The following is a 19,281-nucleotide window of genomic DNA, read 5'->3' on the forward strand; positions in this document are numbered from 1 at the left end:
CTCCATTTGGCCACCAGAGGAATCGCAACAGATCAGAGTCAGATGGTGGTACTTGGACCTGATGAAACATGGCCTCAATGTCTGCTGTGATGACAACAGGTTCCTTTCTGAATCTGGTGATGACACCAACCAATGAACTGGTGAGGTTTGGACCTTGTAAGAGTTGAGTGTTTAAGGATTTTCCTCCAAATGTTGCACCACAGCCAAACACGACTCTTATCTTCTTCTTATGAGGATGATATACTCCATGGTGTGGTATATACCAAACCCTCCCATCACACCATTCAATATTTTAAACTGAGACTCCGCATAGCCCTTGGAAATAATGTCATTCATGAAGTTAGTGTAGTCAGAATGGAATTGATGGTTTTTGGTAAACTTCCTTCTGAGATTCAAAACACGCTGTTCAGCCACTTTCTGATTGTTGGGCATTTTCAGATCTTTGTGTCTAAGAGGCAAAGCGATGGTGTAATGACCATCTTTCAACTTAATTGATTCTGTAACCAGCTCCATGAACTGATTGTCTTCTCTGGACCATCCAGGTTGTTCATCTTGAGAACATTCAGGAAAATCAACCTTCATTTGTTGTTGCCACAAGTCCTCAAGTCTCGACACAAAAATCCTGTTAACAGTAACAGTTGATTGTAGCTCTCTTGTGTCGACATCACAGTCTCCTCTTAGAGGTCCATTCACTGACCATCCAAGGATCGTCTTAACTGCGTAGGGGCCTCCATTTTAACTTCAGATAACATTCCATGGCTCCAGCGCTTTAGGCACATTGGTCCTAATGAGCAAATCAACTCCTGAATTGATTTCTGTAATCTTCAAATTTTTTAGATGTGGCCATCTTTTGAGGTGTGGAATGTTGCTATAATGAACAGGCATGCTTCTCTGTGTGAATACGTCAGGTAATTCACAAAAGATGTCTTCATTCAGCCCAGCATTCTCCAAATCTGACACATTGTTGCTTCCAACCACCTTCTCTTGAACCATTGTACGTAGAAAGTTGCTTGTATGTCTCCCAGTGACATGTAATTTGTTCATCAGTTCTTCAGTACAGAATGATGCAGAGCTTCCAGGGTCTAAAAAAACATGTTATGATTGGCTTTTGGCTTTTTGTAGACTTCACTCTGACTGGTAAAATAGAGAGAGTAAAGCCATGCTCACTGGCTCCAGTTAGACCACTGGATTGACCAGAGATGGAGGCACTTCCATTTGTTGTCTCCACTTCCTTCTTGTTATGGACTGGACCAGTTTTCCTTTCTTTGGAGAAGACACGAAGCATGGTGGGATGTCTTAAACTACACACTTTACAGTGATGTCGCCTTTTACAGTCTTTGCTAATGTGCCCATTGCACAAACAGTCAAAACACAGCCCATTTTCTTTCAGAAATGTCAACTTCTCCCCATGTGTTCTCCTTTCCAGTAGAGGGCATGTGTCCAAGGAAAGTCCAGCTCCACAAAATAAACAACTCTTTATAACAGCTGTCTCTCTTCCTTTCTTTATTTCAGGGTCAGCTTTATTCTNTCAACCAAAAATCAACCATTAATCAGACTTCGGCATTTCAGTCATCAGATTTCAACCACAAAACAACGTTGATTCAATGTCACAGTTTCAACGGTTTGATTGGATGATTGTTTGATGGTTCACCCACCGTCATTTGTCGACTTCAACCAAAAATCAACGATTCTAACTATTTTTCAACGTTGATTTAACATCATGTGCTATCTGGGATATTTGCATATTGGCAGGAACGTCCAACTCATGCATACATCAATTGTTTTCCATCACATTACAGCATTCCCTGAGCAGAAAGCTGAATGTTTGTAAAGCTTTTACATCTTCTGCTTGCAAAGCAGGCCATGATAAAAAAGCAATTATCTTCAATGAACAATCAAAATGTTCCTGAAGCAAAGATTTAGCTTTAGCATATCCAGAATCATTAGGCATATGAATACAGCTTCTGACTAGGTCACGAGGCTGACCTTTAGTGTACTGCTCCAGAAAGTATAGGCAGTCTTTGGCACTGTGCGCCTTTGTTTCAATACTGTGTTCAAACGTTGTCATGAATGTTTTAAACTGGAGTGGATCACCATCAAATATTGATATGTCCCGTTTTGGCAGAAAAAAATAAAGATTGTTGATTTACAAGCAAGCTTGTAATTTCATTCTGTCTTTCCAACACACTTAACAGTTGTTTATTTTTGATCAACTGACAATGAATGTCTATAATGTGATGATTGTGGCTGTGACTGATGAAACATTCGGTCTGTTGGAACTTCAACTTGTGTTGTTTTTGTCTTCACCTGGTCAGTCAATGTGTCTGGATTTTGTTTAACTTTTGTGTCTGTAGGTCGTGCACCCAAATAAGAATAAGACTGAAAGGTTGGAGCTTTATCATGACATTCAGTTCCAGCTGCTGTAGGTACAAATGTTTCTGCATCAACATTCAATATTCGAGATCTTTTATTTTCACGCTCAAAATATGAATTCATGCCATTAGACCTAATCTGTGCAGCAATCGGTTACTTGAGAACAGACAGAGCCCTGGAACACTTTAACTTTAGCCATTGAGGCTGCAATTTCAATCTCCAAATCCAGTTATTTCTTTTTTCTTAGTTGTTCCTCCTGCTCCTCTAAAGCATGTTTTTGTTTCAACAACTTGTGTCGTGCCTTTAATGCAGCCATGTCTGCTTCTGCTTCAACACGAGCTGAAGATGTAGAAGACAGAGAGGACTTAGTTCTTGATGAATGACTTCCTCTAGACCAGTGGTTCTTAACCTTTTTTGACGTACCGAACCCACCAGTTTCATATGCGCATTCACTGAACCCTTCTGTAGTGATAAATAAAATATTATTCCCCCCACCCCCCACCAAATTCAAGACATAGGGGTGCCCCAGCTAGAGTCTAGTTGGGTCACCCCATGATCACTAAGTCTTCTTAAAAGGTAGAGTCTCTGAGAACAGTTCTTCAAAATATAGTCAGTGTTTTCAGCAAAGTTGAGCTGACTGTTCAGGAACGACCCAAATTTGCCAGTTTCAACAGGTTGGCCATCAAGAGAAACTGGAACCACTTTAAGGTCTTGTTTAGATAATTTAATTAGCTCTACATTCTTAAGAGAATGAAAAATGTCTAATAAATAATAAAGACTTTGCGGTATTCTGAATTTAATAATGTATTATGTTAGTTGTGTTACCACCTCCACGCCACTAGAGGCAGTACTAACTCCGAAAAGATGTGACTAAGGAGCAGATTTAGAAGTACACCGAAAGCTACAGAATTTGGTAAAAACGGTGAGTTTTGCTGAAGTAATTAAAGACAAGTTCAAATCCATGCTGAGTGGAACATCTTCAATCAGTGCTCCTCCGCAGTACTGATTGGCTAAGCAATGTAATGTGATCCTCTGAGCAAGTGATGGCAAAGTGGGGCGCGTCATCACGACTTTACACAAGTGTGTCTTAACCTCTGCGGCAGAGACTCCGCCGAACCCCTGAGTCGAACAGAGGAATAACAGACTCATACAGCTGATTTGCATTTTTAAGCAATCGTCACAATGAGACTGAACACACTCAAGATTTCCTTCATTTTTCATAAACTCTTTAATAATTATTTCTCCTTTAATTTTATGAACCTTTGCTTTGAGATCCTTTTGAAGCTTCTCAATTGTATTTGTAATGCTTTTACAGTTAATCTTGATCGTCTTTTTTTCTTCTTTACCGCTTACAATGGAGCTTGATTTAGATCCCTCCATTTCCTGTTGTTTGTCCTTAACAATTTCTCTTCAGACAAAGTGAGTCAGTGTTCATGTGTATGTTTCCATACCTCAGTTCCAGCGGACTTGATTGAGCTGCAGTAAAGGAATTTCATTCAATTAACTGATGACGCTGCGCTGCTCTCCATGCGCCATTGCCGCTTCTAAACTGTTCCAAGCAGAAGCAAAGAATCCAGACGTGCCTTTTAAATGAGCCGCTTTTTCGATTGTCATTTCTGTTGATAATAGATGTGCGGCAAAACTAATGATGTATGAGGGCTGCACTGGGATAACTCGGGTAATTTCAAACTGTCCGATGCCTGCTTCAAAAAACTCCAGGCCGCTTCTTTGTTGTTGCAATCATCTATTTATTCCACTTTGATTGTCTTACTTCAGATCTTACACAGATTGACACCGACTGATCAGGCCAAACCATCCAATAGTGCCAATAGTAAACGGCATTATAACACGGTCAACAGAAATTATGACCACCCCCAAAAAAATTGGTATCAGCTTAAGTCAAAATCGGCAGGTCAGGCTTTTTAAAGTTCCGTAACTGGGGATCGGCCAGAAAACTATCAGTGCAGCCATACTTAAGATGTAATACACATATTCATGACATTCTTTGACTACATTAATTTCTCTTAAGCGTAACTCCAATAGCTAAAAATTTTATATATACCAGGTGAGTCTTTCTCCCCCGAGAAAGTGGATCGGTACCGGGTTGATTCTGAGCCTTCAAATGATTTTAACTAAAGTTTCACATACCTTAGAAGTTGATGTAAAAATGATGTTTCTTTTAGCCACATAAATGATCATGCTCAGCAGCAAACAACATATCACCAACTACAGCATAGAGCAGCTGATTGATACATTAATGTTTTCAAAAACATTTTGATAGACAATGTCAAACATTGAGAAGTTTTAATTATTATCAAACATTATCAAACGAGCCATTTTGAAGCCAAAAAAACAAACAAACAAAAAATATATATAAATATACAGAGCCAACCATGAGAATCAACTAATTTAATGTTAAAACTCAGTTTCACAAAAATACAAACATTCTAGCATAAATGTCTGACTAGCAGTGGTGGAAAGTAACTGTATTTTCGTGTATCTGTACTTTACTTAAGTAGATTTAATAATGGATACTTTCTACTTTTACTCCACTACATTTTACAGTAAGTATCTGCACTTTCTACTTCACTACATTTATACAAAACTGTCACATTATTCGTTACATCCAAGTCGCATTGCACTTTTCTTTTCCGTTAAAATGTGAAGTTCAGGGACTTAAGGTGGCGCCGTAAAATTCAAGCAATAACGTGACTTACGTGTGTCTGTTGTCACCCATTGCCTCCCCTTTTACTCGCACGCAGAGCTCCAAGACATGCACATTGGTTTCCTCTGAGCGGGAGAAGATGTCCATCTAATCGTCAGTAATATAATTCCGTGACATAAATCATAAGATATGGCGACATGAAGAGGCGCAAAAAGTGGGTATGCAGCGTATGCAACGCATAGGGGCGCAGCACCAGAGGGGGTGCCAAAACCCAGTCTGGAGTGGGCGACGCGCCGGTAATGTTATCCCATACACTTCAGCGCGCTACACGCTCCTTCACCTGTTGCACATAACGAGGTAAATGTAGCAATTTTTACACTTCACGCAGCGTCCCCCCTGGGGGGAGCGAGGGGGGGCGCCGATTTATGTTTTCACATCCACCTGAATAATGTGCAGGTGCGCCACTGGCGACATGTAAAAATTTCATCCAACTCTGGTCACTTGGAAAGGAAGCTTAAAAAGGTTAGTTCTGTAGATGTGATGTTAGCAAAGCTAGCTGTACAGAGATGCATGTTGCATCTGCGATGAAAAAAGGTTGTCACTCATCTGCTGAAATATTGTGCGGAAGTGTTGACTGACATGTCGCATACATGGGGCAATGCTGTGACCAAAAGTTTGTAATATAGTGATATGACATTCACAAATGATCCAATTCTTCTGGACGGATCTTTACTAAGTCCTATTGGAGTGAAGCCTCACTGAGAGCCCTTCTTTGTTCTTGTGATGCTCTGTGTACACTGCAGTAGCTATTATTATTTTATTTCATTAAAAAATATATAGATTTATTTAACTGGCGAATAAATAAAACAAGAACGTAAGAAGCTGAGCATGCTCATTGCTCTTTGATTGTTTTCATCTCCTGTCATGGCAGACATTGCAGCGGGACGGAGGGTGAGAACAGTCACGGTGCTCCTTCTGCTTGGTTACTTCTTGCTTATTGCTCCTTGGACAGTGTTCACAGTTGAGCGTTGTTTATTGTTAATTGCTATGTTTAATGGTGCAAACAGTTGTGGTTTCTGACCTGGGTAATATGGGCATCCGCCCAGGGTGTTATATTTTTAGGGATGCCAGGAGACCTCTGGGTATTGTTGCACAGAGATGAAAGCAAAGCAGAATAAAGAAGAGTTTGAATTGATACTGGTTAAATCTATTTCAGCTCTAACCCATTTCAACCTACCAGTTACAATAGTGAACAAGAAATATATTTCACTTTCAAGGACTCCAAAAAGCTTACTGATTAAATTTTCAGTTAATGTTCAGCAAATATTGAAAGTTTAGAGTGTTTGGATAGTACTTATGCAGTATCACATGTTTAGAGTAAATTATCACATGAATAGAGCTGTTTATATCTTGGTTCCACCTTGGCGAGAGGAAGACTGCCACAAACCTCCCAAAGAAGAGGATAGCAATGTATGTTTAAATAAACATACAACAAAGATTTTTGGTGCACATCATCTTAAAAGTGTCTAGTTATGATATTCACCTTTGCATTTACAAAAATTGGTTTGCCGTGTGAGAAGGATGTGTAAACATTTTGACGGTCACAATAGTGACTGGTGGGACATTTTACCTAGGTGCGCTTATTTAAATACATGTCATGTTCTTCCATTTCCAAACTTCTTCCTTTTTAAGATTAACCCTTTAACAATCACACCAAGAAAAAACCTGTGAAAATGTTTTTCTTTGCATTTCTTTTCCCCTAGGGTGATTCATAAACACAATCAATATATATATATTTTATTTTCAACAGACCCTGTGGTTTTTGAAATATTGATCTCTACCAAACTGTTGAGATGTCACTTAATGGTTTAAGTACATGACGTAATAAAAATACCAAGTACAGTAGATAAATTAAAATAAAATGCTAATTTATAAAGAAATAAACAGCAAAAAGTGTCTGGGGCATTGGATACAGTTTATTTCTGTCAAAATGCCACAAAACACTGGTTTTAATTTCAACAAAGGAAAACATTGCGTCGAACAAGGAAATATTGCATTTTTAATTTTCCCATCTTGACTGTATCTGTATTAAAGTGCAACAGCACAAAATTCTCACATTCAATCCACTTCTGATTATAGGTAACAGTGCAAAACATTCATTTTTACATTCAAAAGGGAAAAGAATATACTGCAGAACAACAGAAACAGTTGTTGGTTTTATATCTCAGCACACCTTTTCTGTTTTGGTGCAACAGCATGTATTTTGGGACACAAGTGTCATGTGTCTGGATGATTGATTGAACTAGTGTTACTTGTTTTCATTTAAACTTTGAAAAAAACATGGCAAACAGAAAAACATTACCAAACATATTAAAACATCACATTTCCAACCTTGTCTATGTGTTTGCAGAACAGCATTCTTTTTGTGCATTAGACACACTTTTTGTGCATTAGATGATATAACTTTAAGCTTTCCTGGTTTGCATTCAAACACAGGAAGACGTTGCATTTCTCACATTTCCACCTGGACACTTCCTTTGGACACAGATTGCATCTCCCTCGCTTTTCACAGTGAAGAGGCCAGTGTCCCACGTTGTCGTAGCGCACATCTGTTTGTGGTTTTGGTCGTGATGGTCTTGGGATGTAGCCTGTCTTCTCTGGTGGTGGAGAGCTGGAAGATGGTCAGCCAACTGTGGATGCTGGCTTATTGAACTTGTTCAAACTGTGGGCAACTACGAGGCGGAACCGTTTGAGAGACATGGGTTTCCCATTCAGGAGTCCACTGTCCCTTTTGTAGAGTAGCCAGGAATTTGCAATGCAGAGGTCCAGAATGTATCCAAACAGGGGAAAATGCCATCTCCTTGACTTGGCCGGGGTCTTGTACAGGTGTTGTAGCATGTCAGACAGATCAGTTCCTCCCATATGCTCATTGTAGGCAGAGATGAGTGATGGGCATGGGACGGTGATCTTTGCGCAGGACTCTTTGCTCCAGCGTTTCACTGTTGAAAATGGCATGATCCCATATAGGCATAACTAAGCAAGTTGACACATTTGTTATCGAACCACTTCATTGCAAGAACCCCTTCAGCAGCCCTAAAGTCACAGACCCCATGTCCCCTTTTAATCAGGTCTTTGTCTGTCATCAGTGGAGCTCCACCAGTGTGGTTCGGTCGTACGGTGCCGATGCACTTGACACCAAGGGCAGTGTGCAGGTACTGAACCACGTTGAACTTTGTAAAGAAGTTGTCACAAAAGACAACAGACATCTGGGGCTCTTTTATGGTTTTGCAGAGCGTTGTCACCACTTTTGCTCCCAGAGGCAGGGCCTGCTCCTCTTTACTGAGAGCAACATTGAAGAATGTGGATGCCCCTTGATAAAGCAGCAGGTCGAGGATGATGCCGGATGAACTTGCTTGATAGAATAATTTAAAGCCCCACTTGTCTGGCTTGTTGGCGATGTACTGGCGGAGGTTATCAGTTCTTGTGCCATTATATGCTACCATGACCTCATCGACACTGTGCTTGTGAGTGGATGGTATCAAGAGACATTCTCACGAAGCATTTCAAAAAGGGGACGGATTTTGTAAAATCTGTCCCGACTCTCACTGCACTGCTGATTATTATTGAAATGAATGTATCGTCGTAACAGCTGGAATCTCCTCCTTGGCATGATGTCAGCGATCAGGGCGAAACGTGATTCATGGTGCCAGTAGTCCTCCAGTGACGGGAAATTGAAAACACCTATAAAAAGAAGGATCGCTAGGAAATGCTCCATTTCTTCAGGGCTAGTCTAGATTGGATCCCCCAACTCTTGAGCAGAGTACAAATTGGTGTGATATGTTCAATCATCTCATTAGTGAAGAGCATTTTGAAATACTGGAAGGGTGAGGGCACAGCTTCAGAGGGTTCAAATCTTGAATTAAGAACCTGGAACTCATCAATGTCTTCCTGCTTCCAGATTCTTCTTGTGCTTTTGTTGGGGCCTGAGGTGTAACTTGGGTCGGCGTAGTCATTTGGCTGCTCCAAGGGAACAGTTTTTAGTGTATGTTTCCCTTTCCTGCTCTTTTTACGAGGTGGCTGTGTAGAAGATCTGCTTTTTGAGGGAGCCTCCTCTTCATCCAGGGATTCAAAAGAGCAGTCTCCAGTATCATCTGCTTGTGTGGGCTGATAATCAGGATCTTCTACTTGGTCATCATCGCTCAGATCACCATCAGATTCTTGAGGATTTTCTGGTACAAGGGTGAGAAGAATGCTTGGCCTCGCACCATAGAAGGATTTAGTATCCATCTAGTGGTGGTTGAAAAGTTAAAATTAGTTAGTAGTTGTGAAAATTATGATTTCCCCATATTTATTCTAAAATTTTACCATATTTGCTAATATCAACTCAGAAAGTCACAAAAATTATTTTGTAAGATAATGNATCAACTCAGAAAGTCACAAAAATTATTTTGTAAGATAATGTTATAATTATTCTTAGTGTATAAGACTTTAATAACACTTATTGTTTCATATATATACACCAATAGATGAAAATTACTTTTGATTTTATAGCAAAAAAAAAATAAATGTTAACTACATTAGCTTAATTTGCTACATTTACCACGAAGTTTGGTCAAGCGTATTTAAAAAATAAATTGTTAGACCTTTACTTTAGCTTTTTAGGTGGTATCAAGTAACATAATTCTGTTTAATAGGGTCTATAACACTATCATATGCCAGAAAACTATTCCTACTTCTCAAAGTTTTACCACAACCAGTCGATATTTGTGACAGAGTTTTGTGTTTCTAACTTCGTGGTTGAAGAGGGGAAGACGAAGAATACTATTTAAAGCAACAGTGCCCTCTACTGGATTTCTTTAGCATATCGTACTTCAACCAAGCGGCAGAGATGGCTCAATCAGGTTAAGCTAAGTTAGGCACTCCTCATATTGATATAGAGACCCAAAATGTGCTAAGCCATATGGTTGAGTGACCAGTTTGAGTGTGATTCTTGATCTGTTAGACTTAGTGATGGCCAGACAAAGTATACAACAATGTAGTTATGAGAAAGATGGATTTTGGTAGTGGTGACTTAAACATGGACTATAAGAGGAAAATAGGCCATTTTCCATGCCCGATTTTGAATGCATATGATCAATTCATGGGAAAAGAGGATAATCTGACCCTTCACCAATCATGTGGCAGTCTTTTACCACCTGCAAAAGTTTATGATGAAGGGACAACTGTCTCTTTGATGTACCCTTTAAAACTAAAGGGTTTTAAAGGGTAAAAGGTTCTGACACAAAATGAGAAACTGCTGATCCACTAGAAAGACAATATTTTCATAGTAGAAACAAAGATAAGAAAGAACTATACAGAGACGGATGTCAAATAGATCAATGAGCACATGAGAGGTGTAGACCTTCATGAACAAAACATCTCAAGATACAGAGTCATGATCAGGTCCAAGAAGTGGTGGTGGCCCATCTGAAAAGCACACTTGTAAATAAGATTACTGTAGTTTAGGAGGTTGGAGTTTATCTTGTAACTGGTGGGTTGCCTGCTGGAACCCCCGCTTTGTCTGTCAGTCATTGTGGCCTTGATCAAAAGGACAATTCACCTGCCATGCCAGGCGGTGGTAGTCAGAGGAGCCAGTGGTGCCAGTGTATGACTGCTTTACTTCTGTCAAACTGTGCCAGGAAACCAGTAGCTACAATGTAGTAGCTCACTGCTATCAGTGTGTGACTGTGTGTGTGAATGGGTGAATGACTAAATATGAAATAACCCAAAATTGAAGAATATCAAAGTCACCAAATGGTGAGAAAGAGCCATACAACTGGTCTTTGAATCCAGGCTTTGGGGTCTTGTATCCTATAACTTTCAGGTGTGTCCTAGGTCCAACACACCTGAATTAAATGGATCACCTCCTCAGTATGCAGTTCAGTTCTCCAAAAATCCTGCTAATCACCTGATTCAGGTGTATTGAAGCAGAGACGGATAAAAAAGATACATGACACCAGCCCTCAATCCCTGGAGTTGAAGACCCCTGGACTAAGTTTATTACTGTATGACAGTGTGACTGATAAATGTTCATGATTTTCAATAATACAAATGAAGATCTCTACTATAGATGCTATATTTATGATCTATGTTAATGTGATAACATAACACTACAACTGACTGAAGTTCAATATAATTATGCATAAACACTCAAGTACTCAAATTTACCTTATTTTAGAATATACAGATAGTCAAATTTGTACTTTACAGAGCAAATGTTGCACTAAAGTAATGCAGTGGCAAGGTATATTAAAATAAAGAAACAAAGTTCACCTTTTATGATCTTTTCTATTTGGAAAAAAGCACTTTTAGCTCATCTTAGTAAGAACACCATATTATCCCACCGGTCACAATTGTGACCGATCATAAAACACACTTTTTCACATATTTTTCCACAATTTTTTTAATTATTTCCCCTTGATTAGTTCAAAGGGCTATAAATGACATCTGATTTTAATATTTTCATGTCTGGGAAAAATTTGGGACTAAATGGGCTAAATATTTAATATCTTGGTGTTTTATGGGAATGTAGATCTTTCACATCAATTTGAGAAGCAATTTTGATAGGTACACTTCATTTTATTGTGTCATGTAGCGCGGGGTGCTGGTCTTGGTCTTGATTTGGTCTCGGGTTATGTGGTCTTGACTATAACACTGCTACTTGGCTCCTCGGTTGCATGCCCTCCCCCACCCACCTTCTTTCCATCCCCTTTCTGTTGGATTTCTTTCAAAATAAATTCCACTAGTGGCAAAAAAGTGAAGTTCATGCTATGTTAGGACAGGAGACAAGATGTTACCATCCCTGAAATTATGATGCATAGAATCACATATCTAAATCTAAACCATGATGCAAAAAGTAAACACAAAAAAAACATGCTTTATCTGCGGCATTGTTCATTAAAATGGCACATTACTGATAAATTAAAATTAAATATGGTAGGTTCACTTAATATAATATTGTGTTAGCGATTGCATTCAGCAAGTACTTTTACTTTTAATACTTAAGTATTTTTAAAAGCCAGTACATTTTTACTTTTAAGTACAAATGTTAATGTGGTACTTTTACTTTTACTTGAGTGCATTTGTGTCTGTGTATTTGTACTTTTACTTAAGTACATTTTTTGAGTACTTTCTCCACCACTGCTGGCTGGTGAACTGGACTGCTCAAGGTCGCTATCAAGCTAATTTTCTATTAGCAGCTCCACAAATGTTTTTGGTAAACATTTGTTTATCAAAGACATTAAAACAAACCCAAAATCTCTCGCTTTTGGGAGATCTGCATGCAGGCGTCAGTATAGTCATTCTTTCCCGTGAGAGAAAAAAATCTTACCATGACGGAGCTGCTTTTCAGCAGCCATATGCAGAAGGGAGGGGATTTAATATGACTGCATAATCCCACAGAGGATTGTATGAAGCTTGATCCCCCCTGGAAGAGTCCCAACAGGATCCTGGCTGTGCTGGAAAACCAGGTACATCAACTCACTTATTGCACTGACTATTCCTCCAGCTACACAGGAGACGTACAGGTGGTTCATGATGGTATACTGAAACCTCATGTGTCAGTATATTACCTGATGGTGACTACTTGAAAAAATGGTTGGAACTGGGTAGTTCAAAGAACTACCCAGTCTTTGAACTGGGTAGTTCAAAGACTTTTCTAGGCTCTGACACGGTGCAGTTCTACTGTTAGGCTGTTAAGTCAGTCTATCATTATAGAAATGTTTCATTCTGCTTATTCCCTTACTGATTAAGCTGTTTCTGTTCACACAAACAAGTTGTATGTACAACAGAGCTTGTAATGTTGATCTTTGAATTGTTTTGTATGTGGTTATAACTCTGTTGAATTGAGACTTATCTTGAAGCTATTTGACCAAGCCCAGGATGTGTGATGTGAGTTTGATCCCCTGTATGCTTGTAAAGAGTTTCATTTTGGAAAAGAGGCCTTGTTACAAAATGTTGCTTGAGAAAAACTCTACCTAATATAAAAAAGTCCACTGCTCACAACATTAAAGGGAACAGATCCTAGATCCCAATGAATAAAATATTCCAATTGAAAATCTGTATTCATTACATAGTGCATTGAAAAAAACAACAATGTAAATCAGAATTATTATCCCGTAAAAGTCTAGATTTTGAATCAAACTCCAGGGTCCACGGCACCAGCATATGGTCTCACCGTTGGTCTGAGGATCCCACCCCTGCACCTCATGCTTAATACTTATTTTACCTGCAGTAAAATACTTGCCATTATTAGTGATGTCATGCACATTTTATTTAATTCATGTGAATCCTGAAATCTTAACATTTAATTGACAAATTTATATCACCACCAGGTTATAGAGGATGTTTTATTCCTGCTCCAACACCTGTCGTCCACCAAGGTCATCCTCTGTAAGACTTTACAGCGAATGAGGGTGATGCCTGATTTCCATGCATAATACAGTATTTATATGTTAAACCTCTTGTCAAAAGGGAGCACTTTATTCACCAAATTGGTGTTGCTTTCAGCGGCCCAGCTGGGTATGTCCCATATATTACAATGCGATGTTGAGAGTTCAACCTCCTAGTTTGTGCTCTTACTGGGTTCAATGATAGCATATTTCAGTGCAGTAAAGATTGGCCAGGGGCTGGGGCCTGAATATTAATGAAGTGCTAAAGCTGTAATGTACCTGACATATTAAAAGCCAGCTGTTCTATGAATTAAACTGAAACAGTTGGTGGCTCCAGGCAGCACATTTTCTGAAGGAGAATTAAATTTAGTCATTGTGGCAGTGTAGTGCTGGGAATGAAATGCCATTTTAGCCCATTGAACGTGACATTTTTTCTCCCTTCTATCCCCTATCTGTACCTCTCTGAGAGGAAGTCAGATGTGTGACCTTTTTCAGTTTCCTTGAGGCTTCGCTTCAGCAAAATGCCCTTCAATATTTTGCTGCGCATCTAAGCTAATTGAATCTGAAAGATTGTGTGTGAACCCAGGGCTGCAGTAATGAGAGCAGAGCTGCCTGGGTACAAAAGGTCTGTAAATTGATAGAAAAGGTGGGCGAGCCCTCTGACAATTTGCCTGAGATAGAGCCTCCAAAGGGCAATCTCCCATCCTGCCTGATACTCTGTGGGAGCCAAAAGGGCATCAAGAGACGAGTGTTAGTTACAGCCTATAACAATGATCCAGCTATCTTCATCATCAAAAACCATTCAGTTGCACGATAGATCAAACACTTGAGATGAAAACATAATGCCAGCAGAGTTCAAATTTGGGTATATCTTCAGTCATAGATGAGATAGAAAAATATTTTTTTATCTTTTGTTGTTTAAACTACTATTGTTATGTTCTCTGTCTTTCTTCAGCGTGAAAAGATATGTACCTTTTCATTTTTCCTATTTTTTTTCCTGAGCTATTTGAAAAGATGTCTCTGCAGACAAGAACAACCAATACTTATTGATAAAATCATTTAGCCAAGAATTCACACGTATGCAGCAAAAAATAAAAGAATCTAGCTTTTAAGGAGCTGCTTTTCCCTTTCAAAAACTATAGCATATGTGCTGCCATTATCTGCAAAATACTATGATTATAGATGGATGATCATTGGACAGAACATTTTTACACATACAGGCAAAACTACTCAGCTTCAAGAATAAACCTCAGTGTCATCCAAAGGTACTTTACAGCTTTATGAAAGTCACGTCTTTCTTGTAGCACACAAAGTATACAGAATCCCTAGNTTCTTGTAGCACACAAAGTATACAGAATCCCTAGTACTGACTTCGAAAAATATGTTTCCTGCTACAAATTAAAACCTAGGTAGAGTCATTTGAACAATGTCAAGTGTAGAAAACCAAACAGATGTTAAAATAAAACTTAAAATAATTGAAAGTGACAATTGGTTTGCAGGAGAGAAGCTAAGGAGGGGATGCATAGGAGCCTCTGGTCCAGTGATCACTATAACCGTGGCTGTTTTCGTATTACATTCCCTCTGAACCCACAGCTATGGAGACTCAGCCCTCCGTAACGTAGCTAAACCTTACAAGTGTGTAGGTGGTCACTATGAGATAAACCACTGCTCTTTCTTGCAGTCACCACATCTACATGGGTCTACAAATATCATCTCATTCATGTTAATTGAGCACTCAACATTTTCCAGAGCAATAGTATGAAACCTCTGTCTCATCAGTTTGTAAATGACAACACTGGTTAGGCAAAATATGCAAATATCCTATGTTAAAATGTTATTCTAGAAATAAATACATAAAAAACAAAACAAAACTAAGAGGACATAAATAAAAGGACACTGAATATAATGGGCTGTCAGGAATGTTTAGAGAGATCTGCATGTGTTGGTACATGGAAAAGTTTTTAGAATGGACACTAATGCAGTGTATCTATTTCAGAAATGAAAATAAGGGACTCCCACCACGGCCCATGTTGCTCTACTCTCAAAGACATTTATTCAGTATAATTTCTTCAGTACCCCTGTTGGCCCCTGTCTAGAACCGCCCTTGGGCGGCAGGTCTGTGTCTGGCACATTTTTAGTTTGCATGTTTTTCTTCATTGATAGGAAGTCAGGTTATCCAAACTGGTAAACCATGTTAATAAAATAATAGTGAATATTAAATGGCCACTGAACAATGTATTCACAAAATATATCAACATTTCAAAATAAAACACACAGAAAGCCCTAACAGACTTTTTAAAAGTAGGAATATTTATTGTTAATCTACAATATTTGTTCTTTTAATGGCCATTTTTATGATTTTAGCTAATACTATAATATATAAAATAAATATCCAAACTCAACATCTTAAGCAAATAATCAAATCATAATAGTCTACTATAACCACAATAAGACACTTAATCATAAAATGTTCAGGAGATGATTGATAGATGAAGAGACGCTGATGTTTGTTTCTTTAGATTCTGACGGGTCTGCAGTGTTTCTCTCTTCAGACAGAATGGATCGCCACCATGGACACATTTTAAAAATTGTCTGTATTCATCCTCACTGACATTGCTCAGTCTGGAATGTGCATCTTCGCACTCACATCTATATTATTGAAAGAATTTTTGCTTTTAAAGACATGGAATCGGGAAGAGGACATTTTAGAAAGAGGCAAGTTGATGGCAGATCACCAGTTATGCGTACTGTCAAACTCTAGACAATTGTGACAGCAGAGTGTGTAGCTCCCACCACGACAATTTAGCTGACTTTAGAATTTCCTGTGGTTTATTTTGGTCATTATTTTTACATTTAGTGTTTATATGTGTGTGATAGGCATGTCTATCAAATAATTATAGAAATATGGAACAAATTGTGTCCCGTATTGGTTCAATATGGGACGCAACATTTAACAGCCAAATAGGGGACGATTTTGTATTTTACTGGACGGGTGGCAACCCCAGGACTACACCAAGTTACTACTTACTGGTTATTAGTTTTGCTATAGGTTTTTGTTACTAGAACATACTGACAAGGTTTCATAACAAATATTACTGAATACAAGTGTTTGTCAAAAGTTGAGTTTATCGGAAAATAACCATCACTAAAATAATAAAAAATGCTGGTATTGCTATTGTTGTAAAATGTGCACACTTTGTGAAAATGATCAGTTTATATAACAGAACAGTGTGTTTTCTGGCCCAAAATTGGCCCAAGTATTTAACTGAGGTGACTGGACCGTCTTGTTCATGCCGGTGACAGCATCTCACTGTGATTTTTAAAATATTTGCTCTGTGCTGTGACTGTTCTAAGCTAACTGTTATTAGTGTTATGAAGCAAACAAAGATGACCTGCCCTCAGGGGAAATTATGTCTCAGATATTGATACTGTATAACACACTGATCCCTCTGTGGGTAGTTGTCACTGTAACTTTATCTGTCCTGTGGCCCACAGCACAACAGACTGACCATGTGGCAAGAAGACTCATTACTTCACTTTACAGGCTGTCATAACACTGACAGCCCCGGGGAACATTCCTGAGGCAAAAGCAAAGAACGAAGCAGGTGAGTAATTTCTTAACCCTTATGCGTGCGAGGACTCAGGCAGCTGATACGTGACATGGGTGTGGGGTCAATTGGACCCCATTTGTAAACACAAGGGTTAAAAGTGAGATTACATCTGTCACAATTTGTTTTGCATGGCAGTTTAATGTCTAAGTGGAAAATAGCAATTACATTCACAGTTTGTGCCCCTTAGCACATTTCAATTTAGGCATCTTCTAAATAACACTGTCTAAGACAGTGGTGTCCAAAGTCGGTCCTGGAGGGCCGGCATCTTGCATGTTTTAGTTCTCTCCCTGGTGGTAGTAACAACCTTTTCAGCTTGTCAATGTTCTTCTTGGGACTTCTAATGAGCCATCATTTGATCCAAGTGCATTAAACCAGGGAAAGAACTAACCATGCAGGATGCCAGCCCTCCAGGACCCACTTTGGACACCACTGGTCTAAGAAATCAAATCTGTTAGCACAACAGAAGCTGCTTGGAAAGCTTTCTGATCTGCTGCAGTTGTTCGAAAAGCAGAGTGCTTATTTTGAAAAAGAGGGCCATAAAAGTCAGTAAAATACCAATTTGAAGGTCATAACCTTTTGTTGATCTGAGCAGATGGACTGGCTTGTGATATAAACCTTTCAGATGGAGGGTTGATGTGGGTGATGCTACACTGCACGGACAAAAGGGATTCAAATACAGAGAATGTTCATTACGGATAAACAGCTGTGTTACAAATGAGTCCAATTATACAAAACTGACCATTTTTGGGTTTTTTCTTCAGTTGATCAAAACTAAAAATTTTAAAACAGCAGCAGGACTTTGACCAGAGCTGGAGAATCAAGGACAACTCAAAAAGAAAAGCTAAACGCACATTGTGATGTTTTAGGTTGAATATTACTTACCAAATGCAATTGCTTGTACAACATGACCCTATTTCAGAAAGCAGGATAAGTGAAAGTCCAGAGTGAGTTCTGGGTTACATATGTGCATATGGGTCTTCAGGATCCACGCATAGTTCATATAAGTTGACACTTATCCTGAATCAACTTACTACCACAACTTACTGCGTGAATCAACCCTGCTCATTTCTAGGATTGTTTGAACAAATCCTGAGTTTGTTCCTCTTTTTAGGTGAGACCTGGCACAAAATAAGGAAAGTGTCAGAAATGGGGTGCTCTATTCTTTTGATATTGGAGAGCAAATACTCAGCAGAAATCTCAGTCGGCAGAAGTTGATCACACCATGATTAGAATGTTTTAACATATTTGTGAGACGTAGTTTTTCCTCACACGCAGTTTATGTCAATGAAATTCCAGCCTGCACATCACTCATATGATACAACGAGGACATTCTTTGTGCTGCACTTTGTCTTAATTCAAACAGGATTCTGTAGCATCTAAACTGTGAATGTACAGCAGGGTTCCTTTGTAGATGTGAATTTACCATTCACATTAATGTAATGAGGTTCTCCTGTGTTCTCTGTGTGCATAGACATAATAAAGAGTAGATCCTCCATTGGCTGTTCGGGCACAGTTAAATGCCAGCTAAAGTTAGCTATAATGCTTGGTGTAATACAAGGGTTCAGCCACCGCTATGAAGGCTGACTGAGGCTTCATAAATCTTAAAAAGTTTTAATTATTCCCCAACATTGATTTCAATTGTCTGACACAAGAGCGCTACCTTGGAAATAAAACAATATTACTATTATAAATATCTAAAAATAATTTATGATGGTGATAGGATGATAGAATGCCAACTGTTTAACAAATCCAGTTGCAAAATGTCTTCACTCCTAAATATTCCACAGTCAACTGTCAACTGTATTATAAGAAAATGGAAGTGTTTGGGAATGATAGCTACTCAGGAACAAAGTGGTAGGCCACAAAAACTGACGGAGTGGTGTCAGCGGATGCTGAAGCACATTGTGTGAAGAGGTTGCCAATTTTCTGCACAGTCACTACAGACCTCCAAACTTCATGTGGCCTTCAGATTAGCTCCGGAACTGTGCACAGAGAGCTTCATAGAATGGGTTCCCATGGTGACCAGCAGCATCCAAGCCATACATCACCAAGTGGAATGCAAAGCGTCAGATGCAATGGTGTAAAGGAGTGGTCCCCTCCCTCCGGGGTGCGGACTGTTACCGGTCCGTGGACCAATTGGTACCGGGCCACGCAAGAAATAATTACATATTTCCGATTTATGTATTATTTGAGTCTGGAGGAT

At 39.0% G+C, this 19,281-nt stretch overlaps 1 long non-coding RNA gene across 1 annotated transcript; it reads right to left on the reverse strand.

Moving 5' to 3' along the window:
• Window positions 1–9,108: 9,108 nt before the first annotated feature.
• Window positions 9,109–10,013, reverse strand: LOC107834913 (uncharacterized). Its single transcript, XR_001660751.1, has 2 exons — window positions 9,772–10,013; window positions 9,109–9,325 (listed from the first exon to the last, which is right to left on the reverse strand). It is a non-coding gene; the product is annotated as an uncharacterized LOC107834913 (long non-coding RNA).
• Between the last annotated feature and the right edge of the window lie 9,268 nt (window positions 10,014–19,281).

The sequence above is a fragment of the Poecilia formosa genome, unplaced genomic scaffold (assembly GCF_000485575.1).
Source record: "Poecilia formosa unplaced genomic scaffold, Poecilia_formosa-5.1.2 Scaffold843, whole genome shotgun sequence".
Taxonomy (NCBI): Eukaryota; Metazoa; Chordata; class Actinopteri; order Cyprinodontiformes; family Poeciliidae; genus Poecilia; species Poecilia formosa.